General features: G+C 35.0%; 1 long non-coding RNA gene across 1 annotated transcript; it reads left to right on the plus strand.

Annotated features, from left to right (window-relative positions):
* Positions 1-13,063: 13,063 nt before the first annotated feature.
* On the plus strand, positions 13,064-15,198 carry LOC148597360 (uncharacterized). The gene is made up of 3 exons (XR_015919177.1): positions 13,064-13,113; positions 14,193-14,284; positions 14,663-15,198. It is a non-coding gene; the product is annotated as an uncharacterized LOC148597360 (long non-coding RNA).
* Positions 15,199-20,237: the final 5,039 nt, after the last annotated feature.

The raw sequence follows: 20,237 nt of genomic DNA on the forward strand, positions 1-20,237 counted from the left end.
AACTCGGACTCCACTAAAAACTGGGAGCATGGACCAGATGCACCGGTAGGGTAAGCGTCCTCTGCTTTTCTAGAAACACCCGCCGAGTTGCTCATAAAAAGTCAAGTCCGGAGTAGAAGATAGCTGATTTTTTGTAGATGTTCCCAGTTTCTATGAATTTTCTCTTACTTAATTCTGCAAAATCATGACGTCACGACGAAATATGTTAAAAATCGAACCAAGTTTCGATCAGCTAAAAAAAGGTAGATAGATCGAAACATTTAGACTGATTGATGAGCTTTATTTATAGGTCGACAAGACATATAACAGTAAACATCAGCTCTCAAGATCTTTTGAACTGACATAACGACTGGTGGAATGAACATCATTCTGTTTCATGGGGAGTGTTTCGTGTTTCAACTGTCTCATATGAAGACCAAGGAACCGAAAAAAAAGTCGTGTTTGGTTTTCAAGTTTATCGGAGAAGGTTATGACACTGATAAATAGTATTATTTGAAAGAGAACCTAAAACAGTTTCAGATGGGGAGTAATAATGAGCAGTTGTGTCAGCATTTAAACTTTTGAAGTACTTTTTACAAGGGGCCCGACTGCAGAATGTGAAATGTAAGATACACAAGTAAGGAGGTACGTGTATCAAAGTTTCAGGCAACTACTATAGATCCGAGATTTTACCGATATTTCGTCTACATGAAAATGTCGAGCTTTTCCCGTTTTATACTGGTATCCCAAAGTTGTTTTTTCAGATTGTCCTCAAATTTGCAGTTTGAAAGAGTAATTAAGGGAACCAAAATTGTAGTGGCAATCAAAAGAAAGCAATCCAGGGACAGACAAAGGCAAAGACCAGACATGTAAAAAGTCGAACACAAAAAAAAATAAAAAAATAAAACAACCCAAAATAATACGTACAAAGAAAAAAAAAAGAAAAATGAGGTACTCGGACTCCACTTAAAATTGGGATCATGGACTATGTGCACGGGTAGGGTAAAGTCCTCTACTTTTCTAGAAACACCCACCGAGATGCCCATAAAAATGTTAAGTCTGGGGTTGACGAAAGAGGAAAGGAAAACTATGACATGTTGAACAAATCGGATCTCCTCGAGTTCATGATGATGATGACCATGTTATGTTCTTGTAGCAAGCTTAAGTCAGGGAAAGATTTAAAGACTTGCTCAATGTGACGCATCAGTTAATTTTATTTGTTTGCTTTACATGACTTGTGTATGCATTGAAAGTCTTAGCTAGATGCTGTCAGGTTGTATGGCATGTTTGAACTTTAGCTACACCTATTTCGGGTAAGATAGTAGATTTAACAAAGATAAGGATCGTCGTATTTGAGGTCTCCGTGTTTCGCACATTAATTATCATCCATATTAATTTTCCTATATCTATAAAAAAAAATGTTCAAATATTTGATTGGTGGAGGCTTTGTGTCATGAACTTAGATTGCAATTCATAAAATGATTTAAAAGATGAGACCGGGGTTTGATTTTCTGTTTGGCATTATCAGATGTAAAGAAACAATATGGAAGGTTAGTATCATGTTAATATGTAGGCCTCATTCACTCCTGGTGCAATATATATACAAACAAAAAATAAAAAAAAAAAACTGTGGCGACACAGATGTTTGCGAGGAGAACAGTTCCGCTTGACGTCAAAATTGACAAAGAGTTTTGAAATCTGTTTTGTGGTAAAAGACTCAACTACAGGCATTTATTTAAGATATAGGCTATAGTTACTGGGGGAGGGGGGTTATCGGGCCATTTAAGGAAAATCTGACCGCGGACTACAATGCATGTGTGTCTACGACGTGTCTGGAGAGCTCCACCCTGTATGCACATAGAATAAACATCTACAGGTATAGAAAGACTTTTTTATATACAGTGTACATGTAAGATAGAATGATTTTTTACCCCTACTTTTTTCTCAATTTTTTTCGAGATTTCTTTGTATGTCATCCCATTCCTATTTTCATTGTTCCAATTAAATTCGTTCTGTTCCCAAAACAACGCATGAAATATTTGCCGCTTCGCTTTTTTGTTATGGGGGCACACGAGTTCGAACTAAGGCCAAGGAAAATGAGAATACGTAATAAAACTTATTTTTGAAGGTTAAAACAGGAGAAGTTAATTGTAGTATATTACATGTTCACTGTGCATGTACAAGTAGCTGCATGTATACAATCATGCTTATGTATAGCGTGTCTAAACTGCGCGAAGGCATTTCATAAGACAGACTGTATACCATGTTCATTGTTCTTAAAGTTATATAAGTGTCAGTTTTAGATATTTAAAACGTAGATTGTATGGTCCTCAAAGCAAAACATTCCATTACGATACTAGTAGTCCAATAAGAATTTTATACCTATTTTTTAATCAGATTTGGTGTGCTGTGATGAAATATTTGGTACATATATATTACATAAATTATAAATTGTTTTTGTTGTCAATTTGAAACACCGTCCACATAAAAACCGGAGAGCACAAAATAAAAATCATAGCACAATTTTTGTTTCAAAGTAATGTTTAACTTGTTATGATATGTTTTTTGTTGTTGGAAGTGGATCACTCAGAATATGCCTTTAAAGTTCCCGCCCCGTGTGGATCCGGGTGTAAAACAAAAATAGTCCACAGCAGCGCTAAGGTTGTCGTAAAGGGCGACACAATAGTGCTCAGAACCGTGGTCGGGGGCTAGGGCGCTCTGCCCACAGAGAAACTGGGTTGTGTACCCCAGGTGATGGAATGGGGTACCCCTGACATGCTGGGGTCGTCAGGCCATAATACGGAAAACCTGACCGCAAAATATAGTGGTGCAACGTGTTGGGAAAGATGCCTTGTTCCTTGCACGTTAAAGAACCTTTCTGTGATATTCTATCGGAGTAGGAAACATAAAGCTCCATCACAGGATGCTTAATTGCCCGACCCTATCCACCCAACTCTCCCTATTTCCAGTGGCAATCAGATTTTGTCGACCCCATTATCCTTGATTCCCATCCCATTTTTCATCTCATCATCATTTCATGTTAATTTTATCATCCATTTCATGTTTATCGCCTGAATATGGCTGAAATATTGTTGCTCGGGTGTTAAACCCCAAAGATCAATCATTCAAGTTCTCTAAAAGTCAATCAAATTGATCAGATTAATAATTACTTTGTTTAAAGTTTGATTTTTATACCATACCATTTCATATGGATTCTTCTTTTGATTTCTAGTGGATTTAAAATATTTCTACAATCGAGATAGTTAAAAGCGTAATCAAGGGAATCAAGGTTATAGCGGTAATCAAAGAGTAATCAAGGGAACCAAGGTTATAGCGGTAATCATAGAGTAATCAAGGGAACCAAGGTTATAGAGGTAATCAAAGAGTAATCAAAGGAACCATGGTTATAGCGGTAATCAAAAGAATGAATTCCAGGGACAAAGACCAGACACGGAAAACAGACATACACAACAAAGAACATAGAGAAACTAAAATCATACATACAAAGTAAGAAAAGTAAATGAGCAACTCGGACTCCACTAAAAACTAGGAGCATGGACCAGGTGCACCGGTAGGGTAAGCGTCCTCTGCTTTTCTAAAAACACCCGCCGAGTTGCTCATAAAAAGTCAAGTACGGGGTAGACAAACGAGGATGATTTTTAACACGAGAGCTTCAGCGTTAATATTCCGTAGGTTTTTTTAAGGCTTAGATCACTCCCTGTCTGATTTTTTATAAAGTCTGCTATTTAAAACGATGAAATGTTTTGGGGTATTTTGTGAACAAACTTAGGTATGTACATTTGTACCAACCACTGCATATGTGAAATTATAAGCAACATCCTTTAAGGAGGTAGACCTAGGGTAAGGGATATAACTCATGAAGTCAGTGATATGTTTGTATCGTATTTAATCTCACTAAAGGCTATCAAACTTTCATTTGACACAGAATAAAATAATCTAAGTTACTTTGATGCGTACATGACATTGATGTACATGTAAAATGCTGAATACAAACGAATAATTGGGATGTGTCCCTTACCTTAGGTCTACCTCCTTAAATTGACAAATAACTGTAAATAAACCCCTATTGAATATTAGGTTCATATGATAATTGGGTAAATGATCAGTTTTAACCTACCTGCAAGACGAAACACTTTAATAATGAGATATTATTGAAGGATTTCAGCAATTCGTTATGTATACATGTGATTTCAAAACAAATGGGACTGGGAACTTTTATAGTCATTGGAATAGGGTCCCGTTTTCGTTACACATCTCAAATGGAGATTTTCCTCAAATCCTTACTCAACTTAAATTTCGACAAATCAGATAACTTGAAAGTGAGGATTTGAGCTAAAACACGGACTCGAGGAAATTTTCAACTTGAGAATTTTTTTTATAAAACCCAGGTTAAACTCGGTTAAAATGCGATAATTGTAGGACTAGTGTATTGGAATTATTGCAGCACGTATGAAGCATTAATCAGATGTGACTTGTGCGAAATTCATAAGTATTTACAGATATTTGAAGATTTAAAGCTCTAAATGTAGTTACACAATAAAGTTTTCGATTGTGTCCTGATGCTGCATTATTAAATAGGGCTAGGTCAGGACGGATCCAGAAATTTTGAAAAAGCAGTTCACGAAAAAAGATTGTTTCAGACTATTTTCTACTAATAATGCCAAAATTTGCACGAAATTAACACTAGTGTCCAATAAAAGTTGTTCCTGTGTTTTGCATCATCCCTGGATCTTTTCACGAGCACTCTTAAATGGATGTATAGACCAGGAACAATATTATACTTACTTACAGATAACTATTTGTAATACAAAGTCCCTGGATAGACTATGGTCATTTTTTAATTGGGACAAGCTGTAGCTTAAACACTGATTACAACGTTGCCTTCTCTTTATTTATCAGTATGTTAAATGAGTTGAACAATTCATATTGCCGTACAACTTATATGTTGTGATCTAAATCTCTCTACATGTAAGCATTTGATACTAATGCCCTGATGAGATTATTTTGCCCTTGAAACACATGTACACGTACAACAATCCGAAGTTTACAATTTTAATATAAGTGGTATTTTTGAATTCAGGCTATATTGTCAATAAACCTTTTCCTAGTTTCTCGGGTGCAGTTAAATGGCATGCTTAATTTTTTTTTTATTTTTTCCCCTAGCAATACCTTAGGGAGTTTAACTCCGACATGTTCATCGACTTCCCGTAGTTAATACGAAATGGTCTATAAATGGGTCAGATAAAAATAATATATGTTGTGAAGTGGCTCATTTAAAAGTTAATACATGTAAGAATAATGAATAAGTCACATTAAAAAAGTAAAAAAGAATTACATACAATTAAAATACAAATAAAAAGTAAAAAATATACAAAGAATATGGGGCCCAAATTTTCGGCATTGCGGCAAATAATGTCCAAGCATCCTTCTTTTTTTCTGAGGAACCTTGAGTTGCAGCCTTCATTTTCAAAGTGTCAAGATCCGCTACTGCGTCAGAGACAGACAACATTGAAAAGACTGACAACCTATAAATGTGACAGTTTCCTTAAAAAACATAATATGTTTATTTTTTTCACAGATCAGAGAAGTCTCAGTGTTGATGAAATTAATCGTTACTTTATGCAAATTAGCCTCATGAAAGAAATAGGAGACGTGACTTATATTCATCCGAATATCAACTACCTGCCTGAATATTTGCTTTTCTTGGTATATGTTCTCCCATTTCTCAATCTAACGTCACTAGCGTTGCTAGTATTTTTACATTATCTTCTTTGGGGCCAGAATTTTTTCCACAAGTATGGGTACATGTCACTCTATTCGTCCTTGGAAGTACTGCAAGCTATGATAGAAACCTCCGTTCTAGCCATTGTATACTTCAGAGACAAGGATTATATTGAATATAATTTGTGCAACACTTACTTCGTAATGACGACTGGAGTGCCATTTTTTCTGTATTTCTGTAACCAGTGGATAAGGGTTATACAAGCCCTGCAGAGAGCTCTAATGGTTTACCTACCTATAACGTATAAACAGTATTTCGTTAGAAGAAACATTATTATTGGGGCCTGTATAATGATACTTTTCGCCACTTTTATCCCGATGTTGCAGATATTAGCCAGGAATATAGAAGCATTGAAAATAGCGGACATTGAGGAGATGAAAATAGTTTCAGTTTGTAAGTTCGACGCAAGCTATATCGAAAAGGGCGTAACCTGGCCTAATACTCTCAACGTAGTTTCAGGAGCCTTAAGTTTAGTTTTAGCAAACTGTCTTCCAGCTTTTTTCATGGCTGGGCTCTGTATAATGTTAGTCAGAAAGATTCGCCTGCAGAACTTATTTAGACGGCAATTTCAGTCGTCAAAGGAGACAACTTCCGACATGGATAGGATGCTCATAGTCGTCACGATAACCACATCATTCTCATTTATTGCTACGCTCCCCCGCATTATCGATCTTGTAATGACCGAAAGTTCCTTCGTTGACGCGGGAACATTTATGATTGTTATAGGAATCATTGAAAAAACGTTAAAATGTATTTCCGTTCCAATCACGTTTTTTCTCTTCGGATCACTGTCGGTAGTGTTCCGGAAAGCTTTTAGGAGATTTATCAAGTGTAAAGTCTGTTGTAGGGGATGACACCACTCATCGAGTATTCGTTAAACTTGAGTTAGTATTGAGAATTTTACTTTTTGAAATTAAAATTTAAAAAAATATATAAGTTTAACTATAAGTTTAAAGTCAAATTCCGGAATGTTTCTTCTGCCTAGTGCCTAAATGTAACGAGAAAGACTAAAATGTAGGTTCCGATTGATGAGTACATTTGCGAACTTACTGATACGTGATCACGTGTAACAGATTTATCTACAGCAAAGTTCACCCGTCTTTAAGAGACGTATAAAATGAGGCAGGTGAAACCTGTACGAGGACCGTCCGTGCGAGACCCACGGGGTAGTCAAGGACGTTAAAAACCCCCTTAGTAGTACCTGTACAAGGACGGAGCTTAAGATCTTGTTTTTTTTAAAATAATTTTACCTTTTACACTTTATTTTGCCCAATAATTTAACATATCTTTAAGATGTGAAATTTATGTAGATAAACATTTATTTTTTTTGTTAAAGATACGAAACTGAACAGGATCCTGACTCCATATTTCCCTTGTTGTTACTAGTTTACTTCCTGTCAGTGAAATCGGGCTCTCAGTGCTTCTAATGTCAAGGGTTTAACTTGTATTTATTGCTACTAGGAGGACTTCGTCCTCTATAATTGTTCTCCGTCCGTTATCCAGACAACACGGAGTCAGAACTGATATCACAATTCAGTGAAGCTTCCTACAGAATTTATGAGAGAGGGTATATCTTTAAGCCATTGCCTATCTATCTATATGTCCATCACACATTTTATTCATACTATCGACTTTCAAAATGATAGGGCTGTCTGTTTTTCCTTCGTCCTGTTACTCAGAGGGGTACTTATCTCTTCTATGTATCCCTTCCTTCTTCTTCAACAATGAATTGAATTTAATTAAACTTCACTGAATCGTTATAACATATTCCTGTTGAAGAACTCTTATTTAAGATTATGATCCAAATCAATTTGGAAGTCAAAAGATGCATGTTATCGAATGGTGGAATAAAGGGGGGTGTAGAAATTCAGTGAGAATTGCTCAGTTTTGTATTGTATAATGTTGTAGCACATACATCATACGAGGTAGTTAGTGATGCCGTAAGAGTGTATGCTGAGAGTAAGGGTGTGCACGTGACAAAACTGTTGAAAAGGAGGGAGAATAGAGGAAAAGCTTCTTATATTATGCGTGTTAATTTGATTGAAAGTGATTTTGTAAGCCTTGTTGAGAATGATGAGTACTTCTGGTCTGAAGGGGTATATTGGAGGGACTATGTCCCCTACTAAAACTGTAAAAAATTCTTCACAATGACAGCGTTTATTGTTAATCTGTATACATTTTTTTTTATTTTTTCACCATGTTAAGGTTTGCAACATTATTTTGAGTATATTTTAAATAAATCTGATGTGTGTTTGTTCACGGAACATTGGCTTCATGAAAGTAATATTTCATTTTTGGAAAATGTGGCAAAAGATTTTTTAGTTGTGTACAGCATTAGCTCAAATTGTTTAAGCAGCAATAAAGGTTCAGGCGGAACTGCCATTCTAGTAAGAAAGACAATTGATTTTAAATGTACTGAACTAAACATACAAAGTGATCGAGTATGTGGTATCAGGTTGTCATCAAAAAATTTTCAAGATATTTGTATTTTGTGTACACTATTACCAGCAACGAATTATAGAGCTGATGATTATGTAATGTATTTAGAAGAGGCATTTACATACTATGATAGGTTGTGTGATAACTGTGTAACTATCGTAGGTGGCGATCTTAATGTTGATCTGAGTAACAGTAAGAACAATATGAAAAGTAAATCACTACGTCTATTTTTGAAGACAGAAACTTATCTTCCTTATCTTCCAAAGTATTTTCGGCTTTTCTTGGAAAATTGTGGAACATTATATTCACTTTTTACAAAACTGCTACCGCTCATATACAGTTTAATGGTTTGATGAGTTGGCTCATATCAAACAAGGCGTTGGGCAGGGAGAAGTGATGTCCGCTTGGCTATTTGCAATGATCTCATAGTGCAATTCTTTAACCCTGTGAAATCTTCTAAAGAGAACCAGAATACGACTTAAGACTTTGTGATATACACGTTCCAATAAGCCAAACTGTGGTTTATGCAGGAACTATCATAGACTGTTCCTTTAAAACGACTGAGCGGACAGAAAAAGTTTGTATCAAATTGAAGCAAAATCTACAATAATTGTATAATATCGGTGTCAACCCCCATGGAATAAGTCCGACTTCAAACAATACTATATGGAAAAGAATTGTCCTACCTACTGTTTATATTCATGTGAACTGTGGGGGAGATTAACAGAGACTGAAATCGATATGCTTGAGAAAACCCAAAGATATTTTGCTGGATTTATACTCAAACTACCGAAAACATCTCCAACAGATGCATGCACAATAAACGTAGTACTTTGGACAATTCAAGGCAAAATTGATAAATTTAAACTTTTATTCTTCGGACGACTATGTAGATCCAATTCCGAAACGACTCACAAGAAACTGTTTAATTTCCTCTTAAGCCAACTACTTATTGGTGAATTAGACAAGCAGTCCATAACATGTGACATGTTAAAAACTGTGGTTTAACATGACATGTTATTATCTATCAAAAACTATGTATCCGAATGTTATATACCAGACAAACTTTTGTGGTCCAAAATTTTTCGTCAATCAATTGAATTGCAAGAAGAAAATAACTGGCATTCATCCATTGTTGAACGTCCGGAACTTACCAGGTATTTTAGAATCCATAATAAACTGACAACACATAGACTATTTAGACTGGCAGCAAACGATTTCTGCATACGTCAACAGATATTAACCTTGGTCTCCCTTGGAACTGTGGTCCGTAAAACAAGGCTTAGGTACTGTATGTGATACACATTCATCCGACATTGTCAAGCATCTAATTTTGAACTGCTTCGAACTACTGGAACGAAGAAATGAACTATTTTACAATATCGTGGACGTGTTACCTGTCCAGGAATCTGTTCTTTTCTTCCACCAAGATGATGAGGACATCTTAACTGCATCACTTGGTCGTGTAACAGACTTCATAGAAACAATTGACTCGTTTACATGGCGACGCCTGATGCACTGTTCGGCAGAGCGCATTTATAATATGTATAGTCGAATTAAAGATGTCTTAGCGCATCATACGTATAATTTTGGTTAGTGCTCATGCCTTGTGTAATGCTTTGATACTTTAGCTACTATTGTTCCGTTTATAGTCTATATATATGTGTGTTTTGAAATGATCTTTGTGTTGTAAACTTGCTTGTAATGATATTCAATACTGGAGGAAATAAAGAATATCAATCAATCAATCAATCAATTATGGTTATGAAACACAACATTAAGATGGTTGAATTTCAATTATGTCAATAAGTGAGAAATTATGACACAACCTAGAATGTTATAATGTATTTCAAAGTATTCATATTTTTTACGTCTTTAACTTTCGACCTTAGATTCACTTGGGGTTTGATTTCAGTCTGACGGAAAGTAATATGTTGTGAAAATACATACTGTCGTTTCCTTAACAACTAGATGTAGTTACATTAGTGACAAGGACATAATTTAATATAAAATTTTATGTTGTACAATTCGGAATAATAAAGCGGAGCCTTTCGATGGTTGAAAATACAGCTTTAGAATTTATACTATAACTAATGTGAAATTTATTATGTTTTTCTTTTTAAAATTACGAGAATGGATATGGCGACAAAGAGAACGTAATTCGAAGATAATTATAGATATGAAAAAAAATTATTAAATTGAATTTAAAATAACATGCAGCTAAAATGCTTAAAAATTTAAAAATATAAAATTTAATTTGATAATATAAGTATGCAATGGGGATTTTATAGGGGTGGGGATTTTTTTACGGTGAATGGGGATGGGGACAATGGGAGATGTTATATGGTGTAAGAGGGAAGTTAATACCATACAAAAGCTGTGTATAGTATTGCGTACATAATAGTTCTGCAAACAATAAATATGCAAATTAATTATTTTTATATTATTTTTTCATGTTTGGACAATTACTGTACTCCCAGCATGATCGTCTGAATATAGCTGAAATACTGCTGCTCGGACGTTAAACCCCAACAATCAATCAATCAAACTCCCAGCATGCAAAGTGTTATATATTACTAGGGTTGTTTGTCCTTCCGTATGAACTTACACATGTATGTTACGCAGAGGGGTGCCCATCTCTTATCTTATACCTCTCCAACAACACTGAATTGAATTTAATGAGACATACACAGACTATTTATTTCAAAATATTAAAGATGTGTACCCCTACATATAAGTAATCATTTAAGTAAGTAATTGATATTTTAAGGTTATCAATATGCTCAAATTGTGGCCACTCTGTAGTCAACATAGATTTGATCAAATTAAGTAGCAGTCTTTGTAAGAATCCTGCAAATTCTGTTATATGTGATACACCCCAAAAAATGCTACACATTTTTATTTTTGTTATTAATTTGCTTTATAGTTCTTTAGAAATGAAATACATGTATATAATCTTTCATCTCAATTTGTCTGCTCTTAAGAAATAATCAACATTGAAAGTCCAACGGTCTCTATTGTAGCTTAGTGTCATTTACAGAGTTATCTCTCTACTTATAAAAATACACTGCTTGTCCTCATCAAAATCTGGAACACGACTTTTATTTTCGAGATCATTGGCCATAAGGTGTTTATGATCGAATGGGGATTGGGGAGCGGGGGTATCAATTTAGCGAGCATTACTCACGGTTTTTCTACATCAGCGGCACGTTTGTATTCAGCATTTTATATCAATTTCATGTAAGCATCAAAGTACCTTAGATTAATTTCATTCTGTGTCAAATGAAAGCTTGATAGCCTTTGGTGAAATTGAGTATGATACAAACATATCATGAGTTATGTCCCCTACCCTAGGTCTACCTCCTTAAAACCAGGCAGATGGCTATGATTAGTGATTCATGCATTTCTTACTCCCAAATACATGTTGTATTTCTTTTTTGAAACTGCATTCAAAATAAGTGCAAATGTAAGTTGCCCACTAGAAGTTTTGGTTATGTTTAACTGCAGATGAGTACGAGAACATTTCCCGACAGAATTTGTATAATAAATGCAGTTTAAATTATTTCAATGTATGTAGCAAATCCGAGAAAAAGAACATACATGTAGGAAGAGTCGATTTTAAGATGTAACATATGTATTTGAACCGTTTCATTTATTATCTTGAGATACATGCATTTATGATGAATCACCCCCAGCCTGGTTTTTAGACAGATCCATAATTAAGTCTTCAGTACAAAAGTTTTATGGTCAACATGAACTCTTTGACTGTAAAACGTAAAATTGCGACCGTCACTACCATGAGAACCGATTTGTTCACAATTTCGTACATGTAGTTTTAATCTTTCGTTTCAACCCAGATTTGACACAATATGAGCAATTCGCCTGGTGTAGTCTCATTGGTTTCAATACCTTAGTACCATGCTCCACGCAGTGGCAGTCGTTCGTTTGCTCTCTTACTAACCGTCTCAGACAGCTAGGCCTTTCGAAAATCAAATCAAACGTTGTTTGACAATCGGATAACATAAAAAAAATCATTAACTTTTCCCGACATTGCAAGATTCTAGCGTCCAGAGTGAATTTTGAACGTCCATGCATACATGAACATGTATACCTTTCTTGACGTGACTTGTGTCTATGGTATACTGCAACATAAATTTAAAACGACGTGGACGCTTGTGTTGACAGCACATACATGTAGCATAGGTCACTAAAGCCTCGGCTGAAGAGTACATGTTCATTAATAAAGCATATTTATTACGGGCAAGTTAGGTTTGCATCGTAATCGCTCCTAAAAAATAATTTTTCACAAATCCAAATGGATATTGCGTGTAATGCCTCTGCACACATGTCAACATTTTGCAATTCATGCATACGTTGGTTTACCATGGAAATCGAAGTGCCGAATGAAGGCAAAGTGTATAAATTCGACCAATTTCACAGACATTCCGATTAAAGAAGAATTCATTGAAACTGAAAATATACGAAAAGTTATCACGTAACTCTGGATTCTGTCACGTGACCCTCTCAGCAAAAATAAAGTTTATGGGGAAGCTAACAATACGAAAATATAATGGCAAATGTAGAATATATCCCTTTTTATTTATATATTAAATACAAGGGGATATATTCGCTTTTGCCTTATATATATATATAAAATTCTTGCTTTACAATGAGACGGCTCGCCAACTGTGCACTGCCTGTATGTACGCATGTAGAATATTGTATTATATTTTTTTAACTTTTGTAATCAATGTAGACTAGATATATAGGTTTAAATTTCTGTATACGGTCTATTGGAGGTATATAATTAAATTTTCGATATTGACGAATACAAATAGGCAGGTCTTATATACTTGCCATACCCTAAGAACTACTACCCTAACGGCGGTCTGGTAGGTGTGTTTTTCGTTATTATTTCAGTACTGACTATTGAATTTCCACCTATACAGAATAGAGAATCTTCGATTATATAGTTACATCATGCATGTATGCGCATGCTTCAGTCAAAAGTCTTGTCCAAAAAAATAGAAAGAACGTCGTCTCGTGTTTCTGTGTACGATATAAACTGACACAAGATTTTTTTTGTATACGACCACTAAAAAATTGCAGTCGTAGATTGGTACGGCGCCATCATCATCGTCTGTAGACAATTTGTTTTCGTGCCATAACAATAGTATTAGTTGTTTGATCTTTACAAAATTGTACACAAATCACAAAAGAAAGGTTGGTATTGATTTTGCTTTTTTTTTTTGTTTTTGTTTTTTTTTGTTTTTGTTTTTGTTTTTGTTTTTGTTTTTTTGGTTTGTTTTTTTTTGGGGGGGAGGGGCTTCAAGTGTTTAATAATAAGGGGCTAAAAGGGGCCTAGAACAAGCATTTCATGGACTTTAACTATATAACGCACACAACAGCATAGGAATGTTTATGGTATTGTTCCACAGTTTTTTGGAAAATAATTCAAAAACTGTTGCTTTTTGCAAAATTCTGGTTTAGGTCATAAAAATGCTATTAAAAGCATTTCCTGCATTTGACAAATCAGTTGACTTTAACTTGGCCTGTCTCATTCCTCAAGTTTTTCAATAAGCAAATGGTTGTCCAGGTGAGCAATTCAGGCTCTCTTGAGCCTCTACTTGTACAACAAAAGTCAGACTTGCATGGATCGATTTTTGGGTTAAAGACTTCAGAAATTAGGGGTCACATACATTTTCCTGATCTCCAGACAATACCTTGATTCTTAGCCAATCAATTGCCTTGGTTAAAGGAATAATTCTTCAACCTAATCCGTTTGTCGCTGGCTTGTGACAAAGCGGTCTTGGGTTCAATCTTCGTTGGTGGAGTATAATTTTGTGAGTCAAATCATGCTCTCCAGTTACACTCCAAATAAGCAAAATCTGCTTTATTCTGCATATTTATTCGATTCAAAAGGATATACCCTAATTACTGTGCCGTGCATAAATAATCCTCTTCGTTTTAGATAACACAGTGGGATCAGACAACTCTCAGAAATCTAGTAGAAGTCTAATTGACGAACCGCATCCAAGCCAAGCATTCAACTTAGATCTAAAGGTATTATTTAATTAACTGGCATGAGAGAAATAGAACGCAAAACCAACATCTATCGCGCAACAGAATTTTGGAAAACAGAGAAACAAACGAATTTATGGAATGCAAAGAACGGTGCAAACTCTCAATTTATTTCAAACTTTTTTAATAGTTTGCGGGAAAGCCATAAACATGTTTCCATAAAACAACTTTATACAAATGTTCCCTTTGATAATGCTACAATTTTCAAATGTTTAACCGAAAATGCTTCCACCGGAGACCTACATGCATTATACATCGGCACCCGACTAAATGACATACATGTACCTCAAAATAAATAAACTACAATGTATACATGTATATATTTATGATATGATATATACGGTAATTATCTTCTTTCAGGGAAAATAGGATCCATACAAGTCAAGTCGATTATTTTAAGAACTTCTGCCAAACGATCTATCTTCGAGGCAGTGGATAAAGAATTGTGTATAAGCGATACAACTGTCACTATTGTTTAAAAAGAGAAAAATCGAGTTAAAACGAGATCTCGTATTTCCACTGGAAGTAACCGTCTCGATTACCACTTAAACCACGAAGGGTTATGGCGTCTTTAATGGTTGGAAAAGACATGTGGAAAGACATGTATTGACGGGGTGTCTACAGTGATGACTTATCTTCCCTTTGAATGGGTTGCTGGAATTTTAGGGGTGTTATAAAAAATAAAATCAACGTAAAACATTACAATGTACAGTTCAATGGATTTTTTTTTCTAAAATAAATTCATGAGGTCATTTAATCTACTTACGAATACAACGAACTGTTCAGGGAAGCGCCTGTCTTACGGTACTAATGTATAAAAATATCGTAGTCCATTTCAGTTTTAAAAAAAATCTTAAAAAAAAAAAAATAATTCCCTTGATTTGATTATGTTCGTACAAGACCATGTGCCAACCAATTATTGATATATAAATAACCAAGGCTTTTGAAAAGAAGGATCCGGGGACCTATGCAGATAAAAAGGAAGTTCCGGGATATCATTTATTTTTCTGTTTAGTGGAAATCAACAAAAGTCTACGATCAAGAAGGGGTCCAACTGTGGACCACCCAACTGTTCCACCACTGCTACTGAAGGTTGAACAACATTCACTATGTTTTGGAAAAATGTTTTATGAGTCTATACTTTCTATCTTGCTTGCATGCGGCTTTTACAACGACTGATACTTTTCCAAAGTTTGGTCGACCTACAGTTGCATATTAATCACTTATTATATAGATAACAGTGATATACATTATAACTGTTATTCCCTGTGTAAAAAATTTCGATTAGTCACAGTGCGAAATAGATTCTGTAATTTTACTCTCGGACTTTCTGCAGTCATAACGTCACAAAAATTTATGTTGAAAATAGCAACCGATAATAGAGGAAATCAATATAATGAATAACAAAAACATGAGCAACACATAACTATTTACCCCGTGTGCGGAATAAGTTCGACCCACTCGTTAAAGAGTAATCAAGGGAACCAAGGTTATAGCGGTTATCAAAAGAATGTAATCCAGGGACAAAGACCTAACATGGAAAACAGACATACATAACAAAGAACATAACGTAACTAAAATCATACATACAAGGTAACAAAAGTAAATGAGCAACTCGGACTCCACTAAAAACTGGGAGCATGGATCAGGTGCACCGGTAGGGTAGGCGTCCTCTGCTTTTCTAGAAACACCCGTCGAGTTGCTCATAAAAAGTCAAGTCCAGGGTAGACAAATAAGGAAAGGAAAACTATGACCCGTTGAATAAATCAGTTTTCATGGTGCAGATGGATGCACCATAACGATCCACGAGTTCATGATGACGACCATAAAACTTCTGTAGTGATGACTTCAACCTTATAGCAACATAACCCTGTTCCAGAAGCCTCTTTGTTAGAGTTCTAGCACGATACAAAAAAGTCTGCGTAGTTTCGGCATGCTCTGGCATAACGTATAAGTTGTGATATGAACACTCCATACGCAGGTGCCGAAGGAATGTTGCCACAGACGAAAGGCAAGTTGACAATTCTGAATGAAAAGTCATCACGTTTGTCGTAAAGTTTGGTCAATAGTTTTCCTTTACCGTCGATTTCTAAGTGTAGGTCAATATATGAGCTGACTTCACGGTGTCTGTAGTATCCTTTATCTCAAGTTCTTTAGGGTAGATGCAATGCATTAAATCCCCGAAATTAGGATTGTTTAAAGATAATACATCATCTATATAGCGGAAACTGAGATTAAAGGATCTGACTAAACGATATTATTTCTTTCGCATCAGATCAGCTACATGTATAAAGTCAGCCTCATAAGAGTGAAGGAATAGGTCAGCAAGTAAAGTAGCACAATTTGTTTTCATTGGAATGCCGATCGTTTGTTGAAAAACACGTCCACCACACTGGACAAATATGTTGTCGATTAAAAATTCCAGCATTATGTAAACATCATCCTCTGTATATTTGGAAGATGATTTGGAATTATTTCTTACAAAGTATGAGGAATCTCTACCAAGAACTATATATTTGTATCTAGGTGCACCATCTTATTTAAAAAAAAAACAACGATGTATAATGTTTTTAAGTCGGGATTTTAACTGAGTATGGGAAATAGAAGTATACAGTGTTGAAAAATCATAGGTTTTAATGTTATTATATTCAGATAATAGTCTTGAACTGATTGTCTCTAAAAGATCTTTCAAATTTTTCAGGATCCACATTGAATTAATACCACAACAAGTCTGTCTAATGATGAGGCGGGGTCAGAAACAGGAGTGTCAAGACTTGTTTTGTAAAGGGAGTGTAGTAGAGTGAGAGGTATATAATAAAGTTTGGTTCTAATGTGATGAAAGCTAGGAAACCATCTATGGACATCATGGAACTTAAATGACGTATAGTGGCGATGGCCATGACTCCTTTCCCATCTTTGATTTTTGTCAAATAAATTCATCATATTTATGCTATTGTTATACTGGTTTGAAAGGTTTCCTATACTTTTGATATCAAGGCGTTCTTTGGCAGTGGTGATTATATTTTGGTCATTTACTTCTTTCTAATTAATCGTCATATTAGTCATCTCTCGAAATCATTTCATTGGCTTGTTGAGTCAGAACATCGGAATATTCTCATCTACATTGTATTTCTACATGTAACATGTATAAATGTATCTCTACAAAATTGTATTTCAGAAGGAAAGTTTCTCAAGCTGTCGCTTTTAATCATTCTGTAAGTTTTCTATACAGTAACCGGTCCAGAGGGGAAGTTCCGGGGGTTTGGACCCCTTTGTTGGAAAAGAGTTTAATACAGTTGCGGGTCTAGAAGAGATATTCCGAAGGTTAGTCCAACGTTATCGGATTTTTTTTTTAATTTCAGTAATTTAAAACAATTAAGGCAAAAATGAGCAAACAAAAGCCTGGAATCCTCCCTCTTTCTGAAAATTTTCTCAGAACCCCGCCCCTGATATGTACATGTACAGTCTAATTGATAGTTTTTCCAAACGCATTTCATAAAAAGAAAGATGACTCTTATTGATATACCGAACTTACTATATCAGCAAAGATACATATGTGTCAAATATATATGTAACTCTTTCGATTATGTAGGGTTTTTGCATTCATAAATCATTTGTATTACACGTTTTTTTATTGGTAATATTTTCTTTCGTATTTCGTAGTCTATTCTAAAGATATATTTTGTTAAATATTTCAATGATTAGTCTTACTACATGTAAACTGCGTACATGGATGAGTGAAAATTAAATAAATAATAATTAACATGATTATAGCCAAATAAAAACAGGACTGGACTTAAGGAGGTAGACCTACGGTATGGGACAAAACTCTTACAGTCATTGGAACGTTTGTATTCAGCATTTTACATCAATCTCGTGTAAGCATCAAAGTAACTTGGATTAATGTCCTTCTGTTTGAAATAGAAGCTTGATAAGCTTTGGTGAAATCGAATGTGATACAAACATACCACTGATTTCAAGAGTTATTTCACTTACCCTAGGTCTACATGTACCCCTTTAAGAATTGGTTCACTACATACTCGATAAAAAAATACACACACACTGCGATATCTCGACAATTGGATCAGCTTAACCGACTTTTTAGACGCCAATCCATAGCGAAATTCTGTACTGCAAAAAATTCTCAGTATTCTTATAGATGGCAATCACCTGATCGTTTCGTGGATTACAGTATTTAAAAATTGTGTCCTTGGTCAGGATTTCCAATCGTAGTTATTTTTTTCCATCCTATTTCAGGTACCATTTATTTGAATTGACTTACGTTAGAAAGTTTCGCTTTCTAAGTTAAAATACTGTGAAATCTGTCAAACCAAACCTTGTATAATCCGAAAACCTGTCTAAACCAAACACATTCTAAAGTCCATTTCATATCAGTCTCAATGTACAATGTATTGTGAAACTTCAAGTTGGTAAGTCCTATACCTGTCTAAACTGGTCCTGTTTGGACAAGTTTCATTGTATAAAAGTAACGGTAAAAGTTCTCTGTTTAGTTTGAGTCGAACTCAGCATTTAAGGCTTAATGATGCCCTCATAATGAATTTTCTTTTTATGGATATCTGCTTGGTGGTTGTTTCATGGTCATTCTTGCCACGTCATTACCTCACCACTGTCATACATAGAGAACGTTATTTAAATACTTGTGTGTCTAAGAATCAGGCAAAATGGGTATAAGGTGTGGCACATAAAAGATAAGAAACGCAGAGGTTTTATTGCATTATGATATTTTTTACCTCATAAATCCCTAGAAAAAAAAAACAATAAAGGTGTTTATAAAGTTTGTCCTCTTAAGATATTAATTCATCAAGTTAAATTGAAATGCACAACAAAAAATGACCGGAAATTTTTCCCGCAATTTGTCCCTATATAAACGGTCAAAATATCTCTACAATGTACGTCATGAATGCTTTCAGGACAATCGAGATTGTTTTTTAGATGTACATGTACTGAATATTTTTAACAAAAAGAATAAATCGGAAAACATGATGTGCCACCCATTGCCCATTTTCGTACACAAAATGGTACTATAACATCTTTGGATTACTCTAGTAATAATACTGCAAATATCAAAACAGTAATAGGAAAGGATTTGGAGGAACTTGCAGACTGGTCAAATAAGTGGTTAATGAACTTTAACCCAGATAAAACCGAAATAATGATTTTCTCAAACCTTAAAATCCTTTTCCCTAAATGATAATATTATACCGATAACACAAAACAGAATTTTTGTACTCTGAAACAGGCTGGGAGCCACTCTCGGAGAGAAGAAAGCGAAGAAAACTGCATTTATTTTACAACATTGTCAATAATAAAGCACCCAACTATCTCAATACCCTTGTACGCCCCGATGTTCAAAGTTTAACTTCGTATCCCTTGAGAAACGGCAAGGATTTAATGCAACCATTCTGTAGGCTGTCATTTACATCTGAATCTTTCATTCCTTCTGTTATTGAAGTATGGAACAAACTCGACCCATCCGTTCGCGATCTAGGCTCTCTTTCAAAATTCAAGGCAGCACTAAAAGATAAATCCACAAAAATAACTACACCTTCATATTATTCTTATGGCCCACGAACACTTAGCACAATACTCTCGCAACTCCATTGTTCGGCTTCTTTTCTAAATGGAGATCTTGCTAAAACTAACATAGTGTCTAGCCCAGCGGCGTGTTATTGTGGTGCTAAAAATGAGGATGTAAATCATTTTTTCTTTGTCTGTCCTTTCTACAGTGATATCCGAAACAACCTTATTCATAAACTGAATTGGCTACTCATGGAAATAGAAAGTAGTATTCTCTTAAGTGGGCATCAAGATCTTACAAACGAAATGAATGTAGCAATTGTAGAATAAGTTCTAACTTTTATCAAGAAGTCGAAACATTTCGTCGTTATTTAAAATACTTGGAGGCGTCGGGTCC

Source organism: Perna viridis, chromosome 15 (genome assembly GCF_037379345.1).
Source record: "Perna viridis isolate PV_CMFRI_1.1 ecotype Kerala chromosome 15, ASM3737934v1, whole genome shotgun sequence".
NCBI classification, from domain to species: domain Eukaryota; kingdom Metazoa; phylum Mollusca; class Bivalvia; order Mytilida; family Mytilidae; genus Perna; species Perna viridis.